General features: G+C 38.2%; 1 pseudogene across 1 annotated transcript; it reads right to left on the bottom strand.

Annotated features, from left to right (window-relative positions):
• Window positions 1–5,586: 5,586 nt before the first annotated feature.
• On the bottom strand, window positions 5,587–20,270 carry LOC706717 (melanoma inhibitory activity protein 2-like; annotated as a pseudogene). The gene is made up of 4 exons (XR_013404971.1): window positions 19,032–20,270; window positions 17,661–18,718; window positions 10,163–10,224; window positions 5,587–5,741 (listed from the first exon to the last, which is right to left on the bottom strand). The product of XR_013404971.1 is annotated as a melanoma inhibitory activity protein 2-like (transcript).
• Between the last annotated feature and the right edge of the window lie 812 nt (window positions 20,271–21,082).

Raw genomic sequence — 21,082 nt, 5'->3', positions numbered from 1 at the left:
GAGAAAAATCTTCATGATTTATGAGGTTATGTAAAGAGACCAAATCTATGACTCATTGCCATTCCTGAGAAAGAGAGTAAGCAACTTGGAACATATCTCTGAGGATAGAGTCCATGAAAATTTCCCCTATCTCACCAGAGAGGTGGGCATGCAAATTCAAGAAATACAGAGAACTCCTGTGAGACACTATACAAGACAACCATTGCCAAGTCACATAGTCATCAGATTCACCAAGGTCAATGCAAAAGAAAAAAAATTGTTAAGGCAGCTAGAGAGAAAGGTCAGGTCACCTACAAAAAGAACCCCATCAGGCCAGCAGCAGTTCTGTCAGCAGAAACCTTAGAAGCCAGAAGAGATTGCAGTGGGGAGGGGGGCTATATTTTCAGCATTATTAAAGAAAATAAATTTCAAACCAAGAATTCATATCCCACCAAACTGAACTTCGTAAGTGAAGGAGAAATACAATCCTTCTCAGACAAGCAAGCACTAAGGAAATTCATTACCACCAGATGATCCTTACAGGAAATCCATAAGTGATTGCTAAACATGGAAATGAAAGATGAAACTTGCTACCAATAAAAATACACGTATTACACAATGAAGTCTACAAAACAACCAGCTAACAACACAACGACGAGAGCAAAATCTCACATGTCAATACTAACACTAAATGTAAACAGTTTACATTCTCCCTTTAAAATGCATAGAGTGGTAAGTTGGATAAAAAGAGAAGACACAACTGTCTGCTGTTTTCAAGAGATGCATCCTACATGAATGACACACACAGGCTCAAAGTGAAAGAATGAAGAAAGATGTACCACACAAATGAAAAACAAAAAAGAGCAGGAGTTGCTACTCTTAAATCAGATTAAAACATACTTTAAACCAGCAACAATCAGGAAGGACAAAGAAGGGCATTATATAATGATAAAAGGTTCAATTGAACAAAAAGACTTAACTATTCTAAATATATATGTACCCAACACTGGAGCACCCAGATTCATAAAACAAATTATTGGCCTACAATAAAACATAGATGGCAACACAATATTAGTGGGGGCTTTATCACTCCACTGACAGCATTAGACAGATCACTGAGGCAGAAAACTGACAAAGGAATTCTGGAATTAAACTTGACATTTGACCAGTTGGACCTAATGGACATGTCTAGAATGCTCAAGCCAACAATGAAAGAATATACATTCTTCTCATATGCACATGGAACATATTCTAAGATTGACGACATGCTCAGTCATAAAGCAAGTCTCAATAAATTAAAAAACTTTAAAATCACACAAAGGCCACTCTCAAATCATAGTGAAATAATAATAGAAATCAATAACAAGAAGATCTCTCAAAACTACACAAAAATATGGAAATTAAGCCACATGCTCCTGAATAACTGTTGGGCGAACAATGAAATTGAGGCAGAAATCAAAAAATTATTTGAAATTAATGAAAATAGAGACACGACTTTCCAGAATTTTTGGAATGTAGCAAAACAGTGTTAAGAGGAAAGTTTATAGTGCTAAAATGCCTTTATAAAGAGGTTAGAAAGATCTCAACTAAACAATCTAACATAACACTAGAAGAACTAGAAAAAAAGAGCACAGTTCAATCTCACAGCTAGCAGAGGAGAAGACATAACTAAAATCAGAGAATGACTGATGAAATTGAGATGCAAAAGTCCATAAAAGGTTAGTGAAACCAAGAGTTGGTTTTTTATAAGAATAAACAAGACTGATAGACTGCAAGCTAGAAAAACAAGGAAAAACAGACAGAAGTTCCAAAGAAGCACAAGAAATGACAAAAATGACATTAAAATCAATCCCACAGAAATACTAAAGATTTTCAGAGATTGTTATGAACACCTCTATGCACACAAAGTAGGAAATCTAGAGGAAATGGATAAATTCCTGGAAACATACAACCTCCCAGGATTGAACCAGGAAGGGAGTGAAAACTTGAACAGACCTATAACAAGTTCCAAAATTGAATCAGTAATAAAAAACCTACCAACCAAACACAGCCCTGGATCAGATGGATTCACAACTGAATTCTACCAGGCATACAAAGAAGAACTAATAGTAATCCTACTGAAACCATTCCATAATATCGAGGAGAGGGGCTCCTCCCTAACTCATTCTACAATGCCAGCCTCATCCTGATACCAAAATCTGGCAGAGATACAATGAAAAAAGAAAACTTCAGAACAATATCTCTGATGAACATAGACATGAAAATCCTCAACAGTATACTAGCAACCTAAATCAAGAAGCACATAAAAAAGTTAATTCACCACAATCAAGTAGGCTTTATTCCCAGGATGCAAGGCTGGTTCAACATAACAAATCAATAAGTGTGATTCACCACATAAACAGAATGAAAAAACAAAAACCATATGATCATCTCAATAGCTGCAGAAAAAACCTTCAATAAAATTCAATATCTATTCATGACTAAAAACTTTCAACAGGCTAGGCATCAAAGGAATATACCTTAGAATAATAAGATCCACCTATGACAAACCACAGCCAACATCATACTAAACAGATAAATGCTGGAAGCATTTCTCTTGAGTACTGGAACAAGAGAAGGATGCCCACTCTCACCACTCCTATTCAACATTGCACTGGAAGTCCTAGTCAGAGCAATTAGGCAAGAGAAAGAAATAAATGGCATCCAAGAAGAAGAAGAAGTCAAACTGTCTCTCTTTGCTGATGATATGATTTCATACATAGAAAACCCTAAAGACTTCTCCAAAAGGCTCCTAGAACTGATAAATAACTTCAGTAAAGTTTCAGGATACAAAATCAATGTACAAAAATCAGTAGCAATTCTATACACCAATAACATTCTAGTTTAGGGCCAAATAAAAAAAAATGCCATTTACAATAGCCACAAAATAGGAATATATCTAACCATGGAAGTGAAATATTCTACAAGGCAAACTACAAAACACTGCTGAAAGGTATCAAGATGACTGAATAAATACAAAAATACTCCATGCTCATGGATTGGAATAATCAATATCATTAAAATGACCATACTGTCCAAAGCAAGTTACAACTCCAGTGCTATCCCTAGCAAAATATCAAGTCATTTTTCACAGAATCAGAAAAATATTCTAAAATTCATATGGAACCAAAAAGGAGCCTGAATACCCAAAGCAATCCTAAGCAAAAAGAACGAAGCCAGAGACATCACATTACCCAACTTCAAACTATACTAAAAGGCTACAGTAACCAAGCAGCATGGTACTGGTACAAAAACAGACACAAAGACAAATAGAACAGAATAGAAAACCCAGAAATGGACCCATACACCTACAACGATCTGATCTTCAACAAAATTGACAAAAATAAGCAATAAGGAAAGGACTCTCTATCCAATAAATGGTGCCAAGATAACAGCTAGCCCTATGCAGAAGAATGAAATTAGACTCCTACTTCTCACCTTTTGCAAAAGTTAACTCAAGATGGATTAAATATTTAAATGTAAAACTTCAAACTATAAAATCCTAGAATAAAACCTAGGAAATACGCTTCTCCACATTGGCTTTGGCAAATAATTTATGGCTAAGTTCCAGAGAGCAATTGCAACAAAACTAAAAATACGCAAGCGGGACCTAATTAAAGAGTTTCTGTACAGCAAAAGAAATTACCAACAGAGTAAACACACTACAGAATGTGAGAAAATATTTGCAAACTATGCATCTGACAAATATCTAATTTCCAGAATCTACAAATAACTTAAATCAGCCAGCAAAAAACAAATATTTTAATTGAAAATGGGCTAAGGACATGAACAGACGCTTATCAAAAGAAGACATACAAACGGCCAATAAACATATGAAAAAAATGCTCAACGTTCACTAATCATTAGAGAAGTGGAAATCCAAACCACAGTGACATACCATTTCACAGTCATCAGAAGGCTATTAAAAAGCCAAAACATAACAGATGCTGGTGAGGTTGTGGAGAAAAGAGAACGCTTATACGCTGCTAGTGGGAATGTAAATTAGTTCAGCTACTGTGGAAAGCAGTTTGGAGATTTCTCAGAGAACTTAAAACAAAACTATTATTCAACCCAGCAATCCTACTGGGTAATCCAAACATAAAATTTCTTTTATCAAAAAGATTACATGTACTTGTATGTTCCTTGCAGCCCTATTGACAACAGCAATGGAATCAACCTAGGTGCCCATCAACAGTGGGATTGTATAAAGAAAACATGGTACATATACACCATGAAATACTACATGTCCATAAAAAGAATGAAATCATGTTCTTTGTAGCAACATGGATGCAGTTGGAGGCCATTATCCTAAATAAATTAACACAAGAACAAAAAACTAAATACTGCATATTCTGATTTTAAGTGGAGGCTAAACATTGAATATACATAGACATAAAGATAGCAACAATAAACACTTGGGACAACCATATGGGAGAGGGAAGCATGGGCTAAAAATTCACCTATTACGTGCTATATTTACCACCTGGGTGATGGGACCATCTGTGTCCCAAACATCAGCATTATGCAATATACCCGTGTAACAACCCTGCACGTGTACCTCCTGAGTCCAAAACAAAAAGAACAACAAAATGCCTCTTCTACTCTAATGTAAAATCTATGAAGCGAAGAATTTTAAAAACTTAAAATATTTAATATAATACAAGTAATATGTGTTATATATACTTAAATAGTCATATTCAACTTAGTGTGCTTATTCATTATTGCCTGCTTCATCCCTATTGAATGTAATCTTGACAGGAATTTCTATCCTTTTGTCTGTTTAGTTCATCAATGTATCCTCAGTGCCTACATGCGGAGTGAACAATTCAGAGTAATCAAGGACAACTCCAGCATTCCTAGTCTGAAAACTGGGAGGTTGAATTTGCTGTTTATAGGCAACAAGGAGGAGCGAAGAGAGAAAGAGAGAGGAGAGAAGAGCTGCAGCCCTTTGGGCAGCCCAGACTTGGGAGCTCCTGGAGCTAGGGCTGTGATTTGCCCTTTGCAGCCCTGCGGTTCCTGGAGTCTCCAAGTTTCCGGGCACCAACGCATTCCGTGGTTGCGTTGCTGCACCAAGCTGCGGCTTGGTGCAGCTGCAGCCTTGCAGTGAGCCAGCACCTGTGCCAGCACCTGAAGCCACCCACCCCGCTGTAGCAGCCAGCGAGCCTGACTGTGTGCAGTGGGCAGACCCCATGCTCACTCCTTCACACATCTCTCACCGCTTCACTCTAGCCTCTTTGGAAGCATGGGATCCAGGCCAGCAGTGTGAACTGAGCGCAGCCTGCCAGGAGGAGTGGGCCCAGTGGACCTGAGCAAAACTCAGGCAAAGGTGCCACGGCCACAGAGGTTTCTGGACAGAAAAGCAACACCCCTAAGGATCCCATAACAGTATCAATATTTTTCAGTCAGGAGGAAATTGCCTACTTGTTGTTGAATAGTGTTGCTAAGGGTGTATTTAGGAGTTGTATTAGTTTCTAGGGCTGCTGTAATACATTACTACAAAACGGTGGCTTCAAATAACAGCAATGTATCCTTTCACAGTTTTGCCGGCCAGAGTCCAAAAGCGAGGTGTTAGTAGGGCTGTGCTCCTTTAAAGGCTTTAGGGAAGAGTCCTTCCTTGCCTCTTCCAACTTCTGGTGGCTGCTGGAAGTCCTTGGCTTCCTTGATGGGTGGCCACATCACTCCAATCTCTGCTGCTCCAAATCTCACATCACCTTCTCTTCTGTCTGTAATGAGGATACTTGTCATTAAATTTAGGGCCCACCTAAGTAATCCGGGGTGACCTAATTTCAAGATCTTTGACTTAATTACATGTGCAAAAACCCTTTTTCACAGCTTCCACGCATTTGGACATGGACATTTTTAAGTGGGGGAGCCATTATTTGACCCACTACGCGAGTTCAGAGCTTTCTTGAGAAATACCAGCCCTTACCCACTGACATGAGTCTATTCATGCTGGGAGTGGTAAAAGATACCAGGACCTGAATGCCTTTGTTCCCATCTTTAACAGACACCACCCAAATTCAGTGATGGAGCAAGTGAATTTAGCACATGAGTAAATTTAATGTTCACATATATGTTGCTGGGTGCTAGAATTTAAAACATTGTTTTCAGTGCCCCCATTCTGAAACGTATGTAACTGGGATGTAAGTCTCCTCACCACCCTGGCCAAAGCCCTACCTATTCACTGAACCCCCCTCTGTTTTGTGCTGTGGGTGGGAGGAGGGCGTTACTTGTTGACCTCCCTGTCCTCAATAACCTGGGTAACCGGAGACAGAGGAATCCAGCACCTCCATCCCTAAACCATCATGTTGGAAACTCCTTACTGAAGAAAGTCATTCCCAGTTGTGTCTTCCAAATAGCACAATTTCATTTGTGTGTTAGGACAGCAACTCTACTAGAAACTATTTCACACCAATAGAAACATCATTACAACACAAGATCAATATTTCTGATTTTCATGCTTAGTGTTATTTTTTGAGAAAGACCAGAAATTGTCATTTATATAGAGATATGTTCTATTCTGATAATCAGAAAGAACAGATAATGACTTTGGAGAACATCAAGATTAAGGTTCCTAGGGTAAACATTTATCCCTTAGTCAATATAATATTAAAGCCACTAGTACATTTTACCTGAAAGAAAAAAGAAGCCATTTTTTTGGTCAACAAGTGATATAGGAAGTCCTATATCTGTTGCATTTATTTTTTAAACTTCTTTTAAAATATAAGAATACAGTATATATATGGAAAAGTATGCAATTCATAGGTGCACAGCCTAGTCAATTATCACAAAGTAAACACATCTGTTTAATCACCATCCAGGTCAAGAAAAATACCATTGCCCACCTCACTGTCTTCAGGAAAGACCCTTAAGCCAGTTCTCTATCACTGCCTTGTCCTTCTCACCAAAAGTAGCCACTATCTTGATTGCTAAAAGGATTAATTTTGTCTGCTTTAGAATTTTATATTACATATATTCTTTAAGCTTTTAAAAATCAAAATATCTGGAAACCACTCCTTTCATGATATTTCATCTCAGAGGTAGAATAATTATTTCTTTGTAGGTGACTCTCTGTTGGAAAGATGAATAGCTTACCCCATAAATCATTAGCATAAAAACTTATTTATAATTTATATGAGAAGTCAGTATGAAGAGTAACATTATGACCTCGTGATCTAACACACTCACACAAATGGAATTATTAAAAATAAAGATAAATGAACAGTGGAATTTTCTATTTGTAATTTACCTGGTGCTTTCTGCTCTTGTCCTTCTCTCTTGATAGTAAGGTGACTTTAGCCTTTGGGACACAGTAACATTCTCTTGAGTATTTTTCTCTCTACCTGCTTGGTCTCTTGTTCACATGCAATTTTTCTCAACAAAAAGTGTTATTGTTTAGTAGTTAAAAAAAGAAATGACTTCAAAGTCAACAATATGTAGAAAGGCTTATATTTGGTAGCATATTTCAAAAATTATGACTGACCTCAATTCTTATTAACACATGTAAGCATTGTATTTACTCAATTCCAAGGAGAAATCAGGCATAAGATGCAATGACAAAGGAAAAGGAAAGACTACATTGTATATGCAATCAGGTGTAAGGTACAATCCAGTTTCACAAATGTTGAAATGTGAAGGGAAAAGTGCATCTTAGGATTTAGGAATAGTGCCATTTGCTGATGATATCAGCAGCAATATGGTCCAGAGATGGCTTGATGTTATTATAATTTCCTCTAAAAATACAAAAAATAAAAATAAAAATACTCAGGAAGTCATTTAGAAATTTACATTGATGTCCATCAGCTGTCCCTGGAAGTAGGAACAAGTTACCCTTTAGAGGTAATGGGGACATTTATGCGTCATGTCATTTCAGGAGTTCTACACAGCCCCACTTTCCCTCAAATGTTTACCCTATTGTCTACCATTCCTTTCTACTGTCTTAAAAATCCCATCAAAACAAAAGAAATAAAAGGTAACTATGTGAGATGATGAATATGTTAATTTGCTTCACTACAGTTACCTTTTTACTATCTATATCCATCTTATAACATCATGTTGCTGTATACCTTAAAAATACACAGTGAAATTTATTTTTTTAAAAATAATCCCATCTTTTTTTTTTTTTTGATGGAGTCTCACTCTGTCACCCAGGCTGGAGTGCAGTGGAGCAATCTCCGCTCACTGCAAACTCCGCCTCCTGGGTTCAAGCAAAGGACCATCTTTTGAATCAGTCTTTTGAACACTATTTGTACAAGATGTCTGGAAAAGGAAACTGGTTCCTGAATTTCTCCTCTAGCTTTCTCTTACTTCATTTGCATGGCTTAATTGTATATGTTAGCTAATTGTCACTATTAAAAGCACAGATCCTGATCTTAAGGGAATGAAGTGAGGACAGATACCTCTTAATTTCCCAAATGCAATCTCAGTTTACTGAGAATAGAAAACTCCCTCCAAGGCCTGAGAATGCTTGATTAACACAGAGGGAGTTTCCCAAGAGTGTAGAAGAGGAAGCCCAACAGGCTGAGTAAGCTATTTCTTCACCTTGTATGTTTAAGTTAGAGTACTACCTCTTTTGTGTGAACTTTAAGGAGTGGTCAGTAAATGCCACTTATTTCAAATTGTTTCACTTTGGCTTGCTGGAAAATAGATGTATTTAGAGCAAAGTCATTTGGTACATTTGTTTAAATTTGGTATATTTATACAAATATACCAAACTTTCTTAATTATTTTCTTTAAATTAAGCTTACTTTTTGAAATGTTATTTATTATAAAGTAAGATTTTTATATAAGTTCTCTAAATAGAATAGCACTATCAGTTCCCAAAAATAGAAGATAAACCCATTTCCCACTTTGGGAAATCACTTAGAAGAATGAATTTGGAATTTGGAATCAGAAGACCAGAGTAGTCATCTCAGCTCTGCAACTTCTGTGTTTTCTGATTTTGGGAAAATCAGTTGACTTCTCTGAGTCCCAGTCTCTTCATCCAAAAAAAAAAAAAAAAAAAAAAAAAAAAAAAAAAAAAGGTGACGGGATAACAACAATGTCTTCTTTCTTTCTCAAATTTCATTAGATAAATCAAGCTGCAAAGGGAAATATGTGGTTCTTTTTATTTTTAAGCTTAAAGTCCAAGCAGTTATGACAAATGGATTTCACCTCGAATGCAAATGCCCATTCATTCCTAGTGGTTCCTGGACCCCTTTATTGCGAAGGGTTGCGATGAACTGCCCCAAACAAGGGAGGAAGAAGGCTGCTACTACATATTTGACACTACTTAACTCCTGCCTCCTCTTTACCAAGCCGTCTTAGCTCACTAGCATCTGCATCTTAGAAGCCACCTCCTATTCAGCATGAACTTCCTTTTTATAAGAGCCCCCAAAAGTCACTTCGAGTAAATCACACTCATGAAATCTCTTTTCAGCCTAAAACTGTCTCCTAAAATGAAACCTTCCCAGGCCCTTCTAATTCTATCACCACTTTCTCACTCCTCCAAAATAAACTGCTTTTCAGTCCAAGGAATTCTTTAGAGAGAGAAGAAGAAACAAGGATCTGCCTGTGTAATTGGGGCTGTTGTTCTATCACTTTCTTTGCTTTGTTATGTGTCACAAAGGCTTAGCAGCTACCCTCCAGAGGAGGCTGGGGTGGAGGAAAAATGTGTGAGGCCTGTGGTCTAGTTAGTGTTGAAGTCTTCATAGCAGCTTGCTTAATGCTAATTTCCTAGTCTTTGCAAATAGATCCTGCAGTGGAAAGTGCTACCAATAGTGACATAGTAGAAAAGCCATGGGCCATAAAAAACTATTTATGACACTTCCCCATTTTTCCAGCTCACACTCTGGAATGAACCAGTAAACAAGTAATTAACACACACACACAAAAATATCCTTCTGGGGTTTAAGGCTCTGTCTTAGTAGGAGAAGAATACTGTGGAAGGAAACTTGACAGAGAATACTTTGGAGAACTTAAGTGATGTTTTGATGCCAACAGATTCTGAAAGCTGACATCAGCATTTCTAATATTTGTCCATTACTGTTTAATATGATAGGTTAAGTGTTGCTTCAGGGAGCTTGGAATTATTCACTTCCGAAAAGTGAGGAGGATGCTCATTATTTCTCTTATTACTTCTCTTTAGAATTTGCATTGCTTTTACCATCCACAAACTGCTCCTTGGTAATTTTTATTACTAACAAACCCATAACCCGATTGGTTTCTCTTGAAATAGAGGGTATTGTGAAGTCACTCAGGATACAGATATAGTGCTGATGGGATCAATTAAAACGAATTGTAGCCCAGGGAAAGGTGCTTTGTGAAGCATTACAATGTGACGAAGATGAGTTTAGAAATAATCACTTACTTTATGACCACATTTCATGGTCTTGCTCACCCACATATTTGTGACAATCATATTCTGGACCAACATAAAGGGTGAGCTAGAGGAAGACAAACTTGCAAACATTACGATTTGAAAATAATTGATGTTTATTAACAAGCACATCATCATTTCAAAGCACTTTCAAGAAAAAGCATTTTCTTTCCTAGGCAACTAAAGAGGGCTGTTAATTCAGATGGAATCATCTGAAAGCTTTTCCATATCGCCTACTTACTTTATTTTCTTTTACTCCCCTCTCCAATAAAAATCATAGCACCTCTGGGTGATAGCATTTGAAAATGACAAAAAGAACCCAGACGTTGACCTAAAGGCCAAGGTTAATTGGATGTGCGTGAGACGGTGCTGTAACTTCTTATCGAATTGGGTGGCTGAGCTGCATGGTTCTTGTGGCATTATTTCAGGATCTGAATTTAGTGATTGTATAAGAAACTTCTAATACGCTAAAGAGTTTAATAACCCATGTCTAAACTTCCCTTCCATAACTTCAGTTTTCATCCAGAATCTCCATTATTCAGATCTTTTCAATGGCTTCTTTTCTGGCTGCTGAGGAACCCAGAAACTTCTGCCTGGCTTTAAAGGTTTACTTTCCTTGCATTCCTTCTCTCCTTTCTTACCCTTGTTTCTCAGGCTGCTCTCTGTAATATCCCTCAAACTGGATCTTTTCCTCCCTCCGTTCCTTCTCCCCTCACCTTCGTTTTATCAACCAATTCCCTATATTTGACTTTTCTTTTTTTCTCTCTGCCTCTCCAAGTCAGCAAAACCCAGGCAAGTTCCATTTCTTCCAGGGACCTGGATTAGTCCATTCTCTACCAAGCTGTCCTTCCTCTAAAATACCATTTTTAAAGCCATGTTATCCAGTAGAAATAAAATGCAAACCACATAAGTAAGTTTATGTTGTACTGTAGAAACAGGTCAAATGAATTTTGACAATATAGTTTATTTAATCTAATCTATCATTTCCACCTGTAATAAACTTAAAATTATTAATGAGATATTTCCACTTTTTTCTAAGTCCTAGAAATCTGGTTTATATTTTAGACTTAAAGCACATCTCAGTTTGGACAAGCCACATAGCAAGTGCCCAGTATGGCCAGAGCTTACTACATTGAACAGTGTGTGTCCAGAGCCTGTGCCACATTCTCTAGCTCTCAACGTGTACTTCCTTATTTCATAGCCTTCTATCAGACCAAATTGCAAGCAACTCCGTAGAGTTGGCGGCCCCATTTTACATTTCCTCTGTCTTCACATTTTATTCCTGTGTGTGTAGTAAGCTATTAGTAATTGCCTATTGATGAATTGGTAATATTAATTTTATCTGTGACCTCTTAAACACAGCATACTTATTCCTATTACAGTGTCCTCAGGCTTGAAATTTCCCTCCTCTTCCCCATATTTATATTATGATTCAATAACCAAATCACCTCTGTTTTGTTAGATCTGAATCTCTGTGGGTATGTTGGATGAGATTATAAGAAATAGATGTGCATTATTTGCAGTTCTATTGCACTAGAGAGCAGCATTTTCACAGAATACTCATCATTCAGACAATTCAGGCAAAATAGGATTTATAGCTGAAATCAATGGGATAATTGCCTCCATTGTTCTTTTTTACTTTCCTAACAGAGACCTGGCCAACTACTTATAAGAGTCTCCTGGTCACAGAATCCAACCATGAAGCAGAGGCCCTTCAATTTGATTACAATGGCAAAGACACAGTTTTATAAGCTGAAACTAAATCACTGGGATAGGAATAGCTTATAAAATTGCAGGGAGGGAAGGTCGTGAGGAAGAAAAGGAAACCTTAGAGAGTACAAGGACAGATAGGGGACCTGAAGTAGAGGACAAGATGAGGAGATTACTAAATTCTGTCGGGGGTGCTAAAATTGGGGGAGCATGAGAAACATACTATAACTGGGAACCTCAGTTTTAAAAATATAGTTTAACCACCCACTTTCCTTTCATCTCTTCATTCCTTTCCTCTCCAGACATTCCCTTCTGGCAATGCCTGCTTATTTAATTATGTTCTTGCTTGAGAAATTCCAGAGGGCAATGTTGAAACAAACCATGCATAGAACCCTGAGTGCAGAATCCTCCTGCTTAGTGAGGTGTCACTAACAATTAGTCCACCACCATTGGGCTGAATTCAGAATAATACCAACTAGACCTCCAGATGGGTGACTATCTGAGATAGCCATTGGAACAAGACACACAGACCCCGCCCCCTGCACCCCTCCTGCATGCCTCCCATACCAAGTTTTCCTTTAAAAACTCTATGGTAAATTTTAAAATTTAAGATGGTCCTTGTGACTACAGTTCACAGTCTTCTTGGTTTGCTGCTTCTCCGATTAAATTTGCTTTTCCTCCCACCAACCTTCCTCCCTTATGTCTAGCTTTAGAGCAGCAAGCAGCTGAACCTGGGTTCAGTTGCAATACAGACCTTACCAATCCACAATTTTATAAACAAAATGCTGAGGTGTACCATTTCAAGCCCTATTATCAATTTACTTTAAGGGAAAGGTCCCCAGAACAGAATGATGGAGTTATAATTCTAGAACTCTGCCAATAAACAATAAAATTCCTTGATTTTTCTCATCATATAAATTGTCAAAGTTACAAATGTTATCTCCATACAGCCTAATGTTTTAAGACATCTCACTGTCTTTATTGAGAATCTGTCAATTAGTTCTTATTAAACAAATAACTCATTTATTTAATTTTAAAGTCTTGTTTCTGTTTCTTATCAGTAACATCAATCTTAGCTCCCCATTTACTTTCTTGTCATGTAATAACAAATATATCTGCCACTGAATGGAATTGCTTAACTTGGCTTAATTTTACATTTTAACATTCTCCACATTTTAAACTTTTGTTGCCTTCACATGCTAGAGGAATTTTGACAGAAAAATCTTATGATCACATCCAATTTAATAAAAACAAAGGCATAAATGAGGACCCACAGTGGCTTCTGATGAAGGGCTTGAGAATTTACTGTGGCTTAGCTGTGAACATTCTCTTAAATTTCTGCTGCTAATATTTTTTTCATTCAGGACCTACACATGTTGCCCATGCTCTGGCCAATTTTTTAGTCAAAAACACAGGCCTCAACATGTTCATGCTGAATACTGAGGGGCTTGGGAGATCTCAGTCTCAATACATATTTGTCACTTGTTAGCTGATGCCTGGCACTCTAAAACAAAAGCATCCCTCCTTTCCCTCACATACATTGTCAATGGAAATGGAGATGTTTACAGATGGAAGATTTTGCTTCTTAGTAATTTATGGCTGTGTTTGGTAAAGTGTATATAGTTTGCAGACTGAGCCAATCCATAATGCTTACTTTTTTCTATCTTATGTTTGCTTTAATTTTATTTATTGAGATTAAATTTAAATTTCTTACAGTTAATAATAAAAAATTGGAATTTGTATTTTGAATGTCTGTGATTTTAAAATTTCATTTTCTAGAAATTAATTTTTATTGCATTTTACAAAAGTACTGGCCTTCAATGGGTCTGTTGTCACAGATAGTTTGAGAAACACTAATTTTATTCCTTGCTGTGTGGAGTTGGCAAGGGATACCCCCAACCTTCAACCTTAGAATAGATTTTGATAGGAGAAAGGAAACACAGAGCCCCAGAGGAAATAAAATAGGGGAAACAGTGGTTTCAGGGAAAAACATTGCTGCCCTTGTTAATTTGCTCGAGGCTAGTCCCTGCACCTGTTCACAAACCTACCTTTCTACAAACTTTTATTGAACACATTTTATGTTTAAGGCATTGTTCTTGGTGCCGAAAGGTATAGCCTTTATTTTCTTCTTGTTAAAGCTTTAGTCCGGTGGTTCTCAGATTTGCCTACTGTATATCAGAATAACTTGGGAAGCCTTGTTAAAGACTATAGATTCCAGAGTTCCATCTGAAAACCCACTGAATAAATATCTATGTGAATGGCATCTTTAAAGTTGTATTTTCTAAAGGTTTTGCGTGATTTTGATGTCTGGCTTGGTTTGGGTAGCACTGCTTTAGCCCTTGGTCACCTTTGTCTTGAAATGAGGTAATGCAGAATTAGCAATGATTGGAATATAAAAATGTAATAAACTCAATAATCATTTATTAAACACTCCACTTTTCCACATGATGGATACAAAGAAGTTGTAGTAGTGAGGGTAATTAATGCTGGATACGATAAGCATAATACTCTCACCTTAATGGCCCCGTGTAATAGATCTTTGTATCTTGTTCACACAGGGTCCTGTGCATATTTTCCTGGTCAAGCTGTTTCCCTGGTGAACTCTTCTCAAAACAGTAAATCAGAAATCCAGGTTCTTTCAGTTTGGAACCCCACCATCCTTATTACATGGCCTCCAGTTTGTCCATGAAAGAGAAAAGAGGATCATATCGAGGGATTTTTAAATACCAGGCCTATATGTGGTGTGTATACCTTCTGCTCACATTGTCTGTCTAAAAGTAGTCACAGCACCTCAATTAGATGAAAGGGGACAAAGAAATGACCTCTTCCCGAGTGTCTGGGAAGGAAAAGAAGTGGTTTGGTGAATACATAGTATTTTCTCTGCCACAGATATGTAAAATGTAATTTCTGTTAATCTTTTAAGCAGCCTCATTTTCAAAGTAGTGGTGAATAAGACCACTGAAGAGACACACTTTAAGCAAGTATAAGTTTATTACAGTAGATTCTATGAAGATATTTGAAAGGGTGTTTGCTCTGCTCCCTCTTTGCCATTCTAAACATTATATGGTGATGGAGACCACTTGATTTTGTCTTATACATTATATCATCAGTACCTCTAAGAATGGGTGTATATTGGCCATCCCCTATGAAGTCCCCAAATACTACTGTTGCCATTTTGCATTCCAGAGATTTTCAAGGCAAGTTATCTTCTGGTCTACCTCATACAATCTTTGATAGACAAAAATTCCTTAATACACAAAAGGACAAGCAGTATTGTTAGAGAAAACAGAGATTCCAACTCGCTAAAATCTGACTAAATCTTGTCTAAAATAAAATTCTCAAATCTTAACTCATGAATTTTGCAGTCTCTTTGGGAGATGAATCATCCACTTTTGAAATATCAAGAGTGTAATGTTACATATGATAAAATACTAGTAGCAAATATAGGGAAATTATATGTAGTAACTGTTAAGACATTAGGATCACAGGATAGTATAGAGAAGACAGAAGTCTGTCTGGCTTGAATAATCTTTAAAGGTTTTATTTACTTTTGTGATACCTGATGACAGTGCAGGGGCAAGCTAGCTTTTTCTTAAGCTTGAACAAAAGTAACCTATGCGAAGCTTCTCCAGATGTTATCATACATTGTCTTCCCAGACTTCTCAAAATTCTATCCTTTCTCCTTACCATTACCTCCCATGTCCTGTAATAAGGTCTTCAGTAAAGTATGGCTGGAAGAGGCTAGGGATTCTTGTCTTTATGTTATACTTCATGATCTACAATACTGCCAGTACATTCATTAGAATTTGAATATCTTCCACTTTTTTAGTTTCCCAGATGCTCTATATTTTAAGAATAACATTGAAACTTAAGGATCCCAAGAACCAAAAAACATGAGGAAGGGAGAGGGGCAGGACAAGAGTGCTTTGTCTTACAGCATGGTGCCCTGGAATTCGGTGTAAATATTAGACTTTTGCAAAGCTTCCTTTACATTAATTTTCCTCAGACTTGGATAATATAAATTCACAGTAATGCAACCCCATTTTTATTCTGAATGGTTCCTGGGAGTTGTCATTTACTTCTGGACCCCAAATTGGGATCCTCACTGAATCCTACTGAAGGGTTCTGGCCGGAGCCCTTAATAGCTTCTAGTCATTAAAAAGTTGAGTAGGGCAGCCCCTCCCAAGGCCATCATCTCTTTTATAAATCTTGACTGCTAACTGACTGATCTCATTGATTCCTCATTTGAGCAGATACCACATAATTGGATGCTTCAATATGTTCTTTCATTAACCCTTTTGTCCGTTAATTTTTTTTTTTTTTTGAGACGGAGTCTCGCTCTGTCGCCCAGGCTGGAGTGCAGTGGTGCAATCTCGGCTCACTACAAGCTCCACCTCCTGGGTTCACGCCATTCTCCTGCCTCAACCTCCCGAGTAGCTGGGACTACAGGAGCCTGCCACGACACCTGGCTAATTTTTTGTATTTTTAGTAGAGACGGGGTTTCACCATATTAGCCAGGATGGTCTCAATCTCCTGACATCGTGATCCACTTACCTCGGCCTCCCAAAGTGCTGGGATTACAGGCGTGAGCCACCACGCCGGGCCTGTCCATTAATATTCTTATCCAGCACCAGATGATCTGGATCTTCCATGGCTCTTCCAGAATGTGCTGTACTTTTTCCATAATTTATCAAGGTTGGTCTCTGGTCACTGCATGTGTGAGGACACTGAAAGGGAGATTGTTCTTCTGGATAGGCCTCATGTGAATTCAGTTCTCTAGGATGGTGGTTGATAACTAAGTTTGAGGAGCTGGAACACACAATCCAGTCTTGTCGAATAAAAGGGAACTTAAAACTCAGTAGGGTTAGGTGATTTAAACAGTCACTCTACATGTTAAAAGTAGAATCCATAAAAGCTAGGCAAAGGTATGACCATTGAAAGGCATCTAAATCCAAACGTAAATACAACAATTTTATTGGTGTAAGAGATTTGCCACTTCAAATTATTTTTTTCTTATTAGGTTTATGTTCTGAGTTTCTGGGCTGGATCCTTAGGAAATAACTCATCAGAAAAAAAGTTGTATGTCCAAAATTGTTCACTGAACCATGATTCAAAAATAGCAACACTTTTTAAACAACCGAATGTTCAATAAGAGAGGAATGGTTAAACAATTGATAATGCACCTCAATGACAGATTAATCATTTTCTTTTTTTTCCTTTTTTTAAAAAAATCAACCAAAATTTATTTAATTAAGGATAAAATTACTTTTGCATTTGTCTACAACCACAGTAAATACAGTTCTTGGCATAAAGACACAGTCTTTATAATTTAAAGCCTCCTTACCTGCAAGATTACATATATAAAACTCCCATTATTGTTCTATAATAGTGGATTAGTTAATAAAATTAAAGTAGCTATACTATCTAGAATAAAATAAAATGGAAATATTTATTCATAAGATGCATATTTAAATAATCTTTATTTAGAAAACACTATCCTGAGAATTATAGCAAAAGTGTTATCATTTAAGTAACAGCAGTTACTTAAACTGAAAAAGAGATCAGTCAAAATTACTTTTGAAGAGAGCAAAAATATTGGCAGGTTTCTTGCTGTGGTTCTGGATGTTCCGTAGCAGGCTCATTTGAAGGCAGAATCAACCCTGAAGGGAACTCAGTTCTACCTTCAGAATGTGGGGGTTAGGGGGAAAATCCAGGTCTTGGGGGGAGGTAAAGAGGAAAACCCCTCGGTGTAGATATTTCTCATTGCAAATGGAGCATGTGGTGGACCTGGGAAATCCCTTGGTGGAAAATAATCTCGAGAAGCTCCAAACATGATTCCTGGAGGAGGTGGGGGGAGACGAGGTCCTCTTCTCATGAATGGGCCCCTTGTATTCCCTGGAAACAATGGACCTCTGATTGGAGCAAGAGGTGGAGGAAAAAAGCAAGGGCCAGTTGCTTCATTTTCAGCAGGGAGAGATGAATCAGACACATTTAAATTACCAAGGTCATCTTTTGTATAATTTCTACTGGATTCCATTTCTGAAAGCATTGACCCATTCATTTCATCCAAAGAAGTCATATTAAAACTTGTGAGTTCCGCTGGTCCAGATAGTGTGCCAGAATTAGAATAAAATCTGTCTTGCCTTTGAGGAGGAATAGCTGAATCAGGATATGATTGTCCTGGTGGAGGAGACATCATCCCACGGTCCTGTTCCCATGGAGGTGACAGGGACCCAGTGTAAAAAGAAGCCCTATGACGATTGGTTAACCTATCACATCTTGATTCTCTTCTTTCATTGATAATCTGATGGTCCGGAGGATTCCCTGGACCTCTTGAGCCTCTTCCTCCTCCCCCTGGAAGCAAAGATGAGAGTCTGAGTGGACCCTCCAACAAGGTTGGAGAATAGAGAAAAACTCTTGTTTTGAATGAAGGCCGACCCAATGTTGAGGGACCATATGGGGAATGCTCTCTGCCAGATGCTGTAATTGGAACATCAAGGGCATAAGAATCTTTTTCTAAAAGTTCAAATTTAAACTCTGTTTCAGTTAATTTTTGTCTGTTGTGAGCATTTTCTTTCCTTAAATCATTGAGGTTTCTTTCAGCAGTCCAAGCTGCCAACCAATTATTATGTGCTTTTTTTTTTTTTTTTTTTTTTTGAGACCGAGTCTTGCTCTATCGCCCAGGCTAGAGTGCAGTGGTGCGATCTCGGCTCACTGCAAGCTCCGCCTCCCAGGGTCACACCATTCTCCTGCCTCAGCCTCCTGAGTAGCTGGGACTACAGGCGCCCGCCACCACGCCTGGCTAATTTTTTGTAGTTTTAGTAGAGACGGGGTTTCACCATGTTAGCTAGGATGGTCTCGATCTCCTGACCTCGTGATCCGCCCGCCTCTGCCTCCCAAAGTGCTGGGATTACAGGCGTGAGCCACCGCGCCCGGCCTTATGTGCTTTTTTGATTGTGGGAAATAATCCATCCTTGATAAGAATGAATAGTTCTCTCCAATTCTTCTTCAAGATCTTTGGCTTGCTTTCTATAGATCCAGCTTTTCAGAACAGCTCTTGGCTTACATAGATCCAGCTCTTCAGTGGCATGGCTGATCTTTTCGTGCACTTTAGAAAGTTTCTCTTCCTTCTCTAACCGGTAATTTTCCTCTACTGCTAATTTCCTGTGGAGTTTCATTTCATTTTCTTGATATAATTCAATCATTACTTTAGGTTTTTGTTGAAGCTTCTGATTCTCACTTTCAAAATGTGTGTTTTCTGACTGCAAAGATGCTTGTTCAGTCTGAAGATTTTTAATATGCTCTGTAAGCTCTTCCTTTGTTTTATCAACTTCAGATAACTGACTATAAATTTGGTTTCTTTCTCCTTCTAAGGTTTTTAAAGAAGCATTTAACTTAGCAGCATGAATCAGTTTCTTCAAAGCTCCTTTTGGAGGATTAACTAAGTAAGCACCATTTTCCGATTCACTGCTCATTTCTAATTCCAAGTTATCATCTTCTGCTATGTCTTCTCCAAGCCTAGCAGCCTGATCTTTCATCTTTAGCAAGCGTTCAGAGTCTTGATGTGATTTTCTTTATCATTTAGAACTTGTTCTGTGTGTACTTTGGAGTCTTCAAATGTTATTTTCTGTTTATTAAGTTCACTCACTTGCTCTTTCCATGCCTCAGCTTCTTGCAAAAGCTGTTTCTGGTTTTCCTAAAGTTGAGAATTTTCATTCAAAGCATCTTTTACTGCTATCTTCAGTCATTCTTCATTCATTTGAAATATGGTGAAGTTCATTTTGGCTTCAGCTACTTGTGATTTGAGGGATTTTGACTCATCTTTTAGAGACTGTATCCTTTTGGAAATATCCACCATCAATTCACCTTGTTCAGAATGTTTAGATTTCTCTTACCTCTTTCTAGATGGAGTATTTCACCCTCAAGTTCGGAATTGGACCTGTTTAGCTTTTCACAGGTTGCCTCCAAACTTTGTGCTTCTGCTGCCTCCTTCTCAAAACTGGCATCCTTTAAAGATGACTCTACTTCATAGCCTTCATACTCTTTTCAAACAAGGCTACATTTTTCAAGTAGTTTACATTTTTCTTCAATTAGTCCAGAAAGCATTACAGCAAGCTTTTTCTCTCTTCCCACATAAAGCCAACTCCTAACCGATCTAAAACTTCTCCACCAAAAAAAAAAAAAAAAAAAAAAAAAAAAAGAGAACAGCAAAAAATCCAACAACAGCTGCACATATCAACAACTCCCATGGAAAACCATAAGGATTACAGTCTGGTCCCACACTTTCGGGCAGTGCTGTCATAACCCTGCCTAGCTCCTCCAGGACCAGCCCCAAATACGACTGAGGGGTAGCCCCAGGCTCCTCCATAGCACAAAGGCTTCTCTGGCAGTTGCCAAAGTAAACTTGGCCTGTCAGGGGCCACAATAAGCCGCAGAGAACACGCAGCCTTCAGTCTGGAACCCGAATCCGCAGGCAGCAAACAGAGCGGACCATTGCCAAGCCCCCTGCGGGGGGAGCTGGGACACTGGCAACCAAAGGTCTCACAGGCCCACGTTGCCCACCCTGGCCCCTCTGTTACACTTTACATCCTGAGGCAGCGCCTTTTATTATTATACTTTAAGTTCTGGGGTACATGTGCAGAATGTGCAGGTTTGTTACCTAGGTATACACATTGCATTGTGATTTGCTGCATCCATCAACCCATCACCTACATGAGGTATTTCTTCTAATGCTATCCCTCTCCTATCCCCCCAACCCCCCCCACAGGCCCTGGAGTGTGATGTTCCCCTCCTTGTGTCCAAGTGTTCTCATTGTTCAACTCCCACTTATGGATGAGAACATGTGGTGTGTGGTTTTCTGTTCTTGTGATATTTTGCTGAGAATGATGGTTTATTGATTTGTGTATGTTGAACCAGCCTTGCATCCCAGTGATGAAGCCGACTTGATCCTGGTGGATAAGCTTTTTGATGTGCTGCTGGATTCATTTTTGCATCGAT

The sequence above is a fragment of the Macaca mulatta genome, chromosome 15 (genome assembly GCF_049350105.2).
Source record: "Macaca mulatta isolate MMU2019108-1 chromosome 15, T2T-MMU8v2.0, whole genome shotgun sequence".
NCBI classification, from domain to species: Eukaryota; Metazoa; Chordata; class Mammalia; order Primates; family Cercopithecidae; genus Macaca; species Macaca mulatta.
Note: the sequence above shows the minus strand (reverse complement) of the source record. Positions and strands in the feature narration are given on the sequence as shown.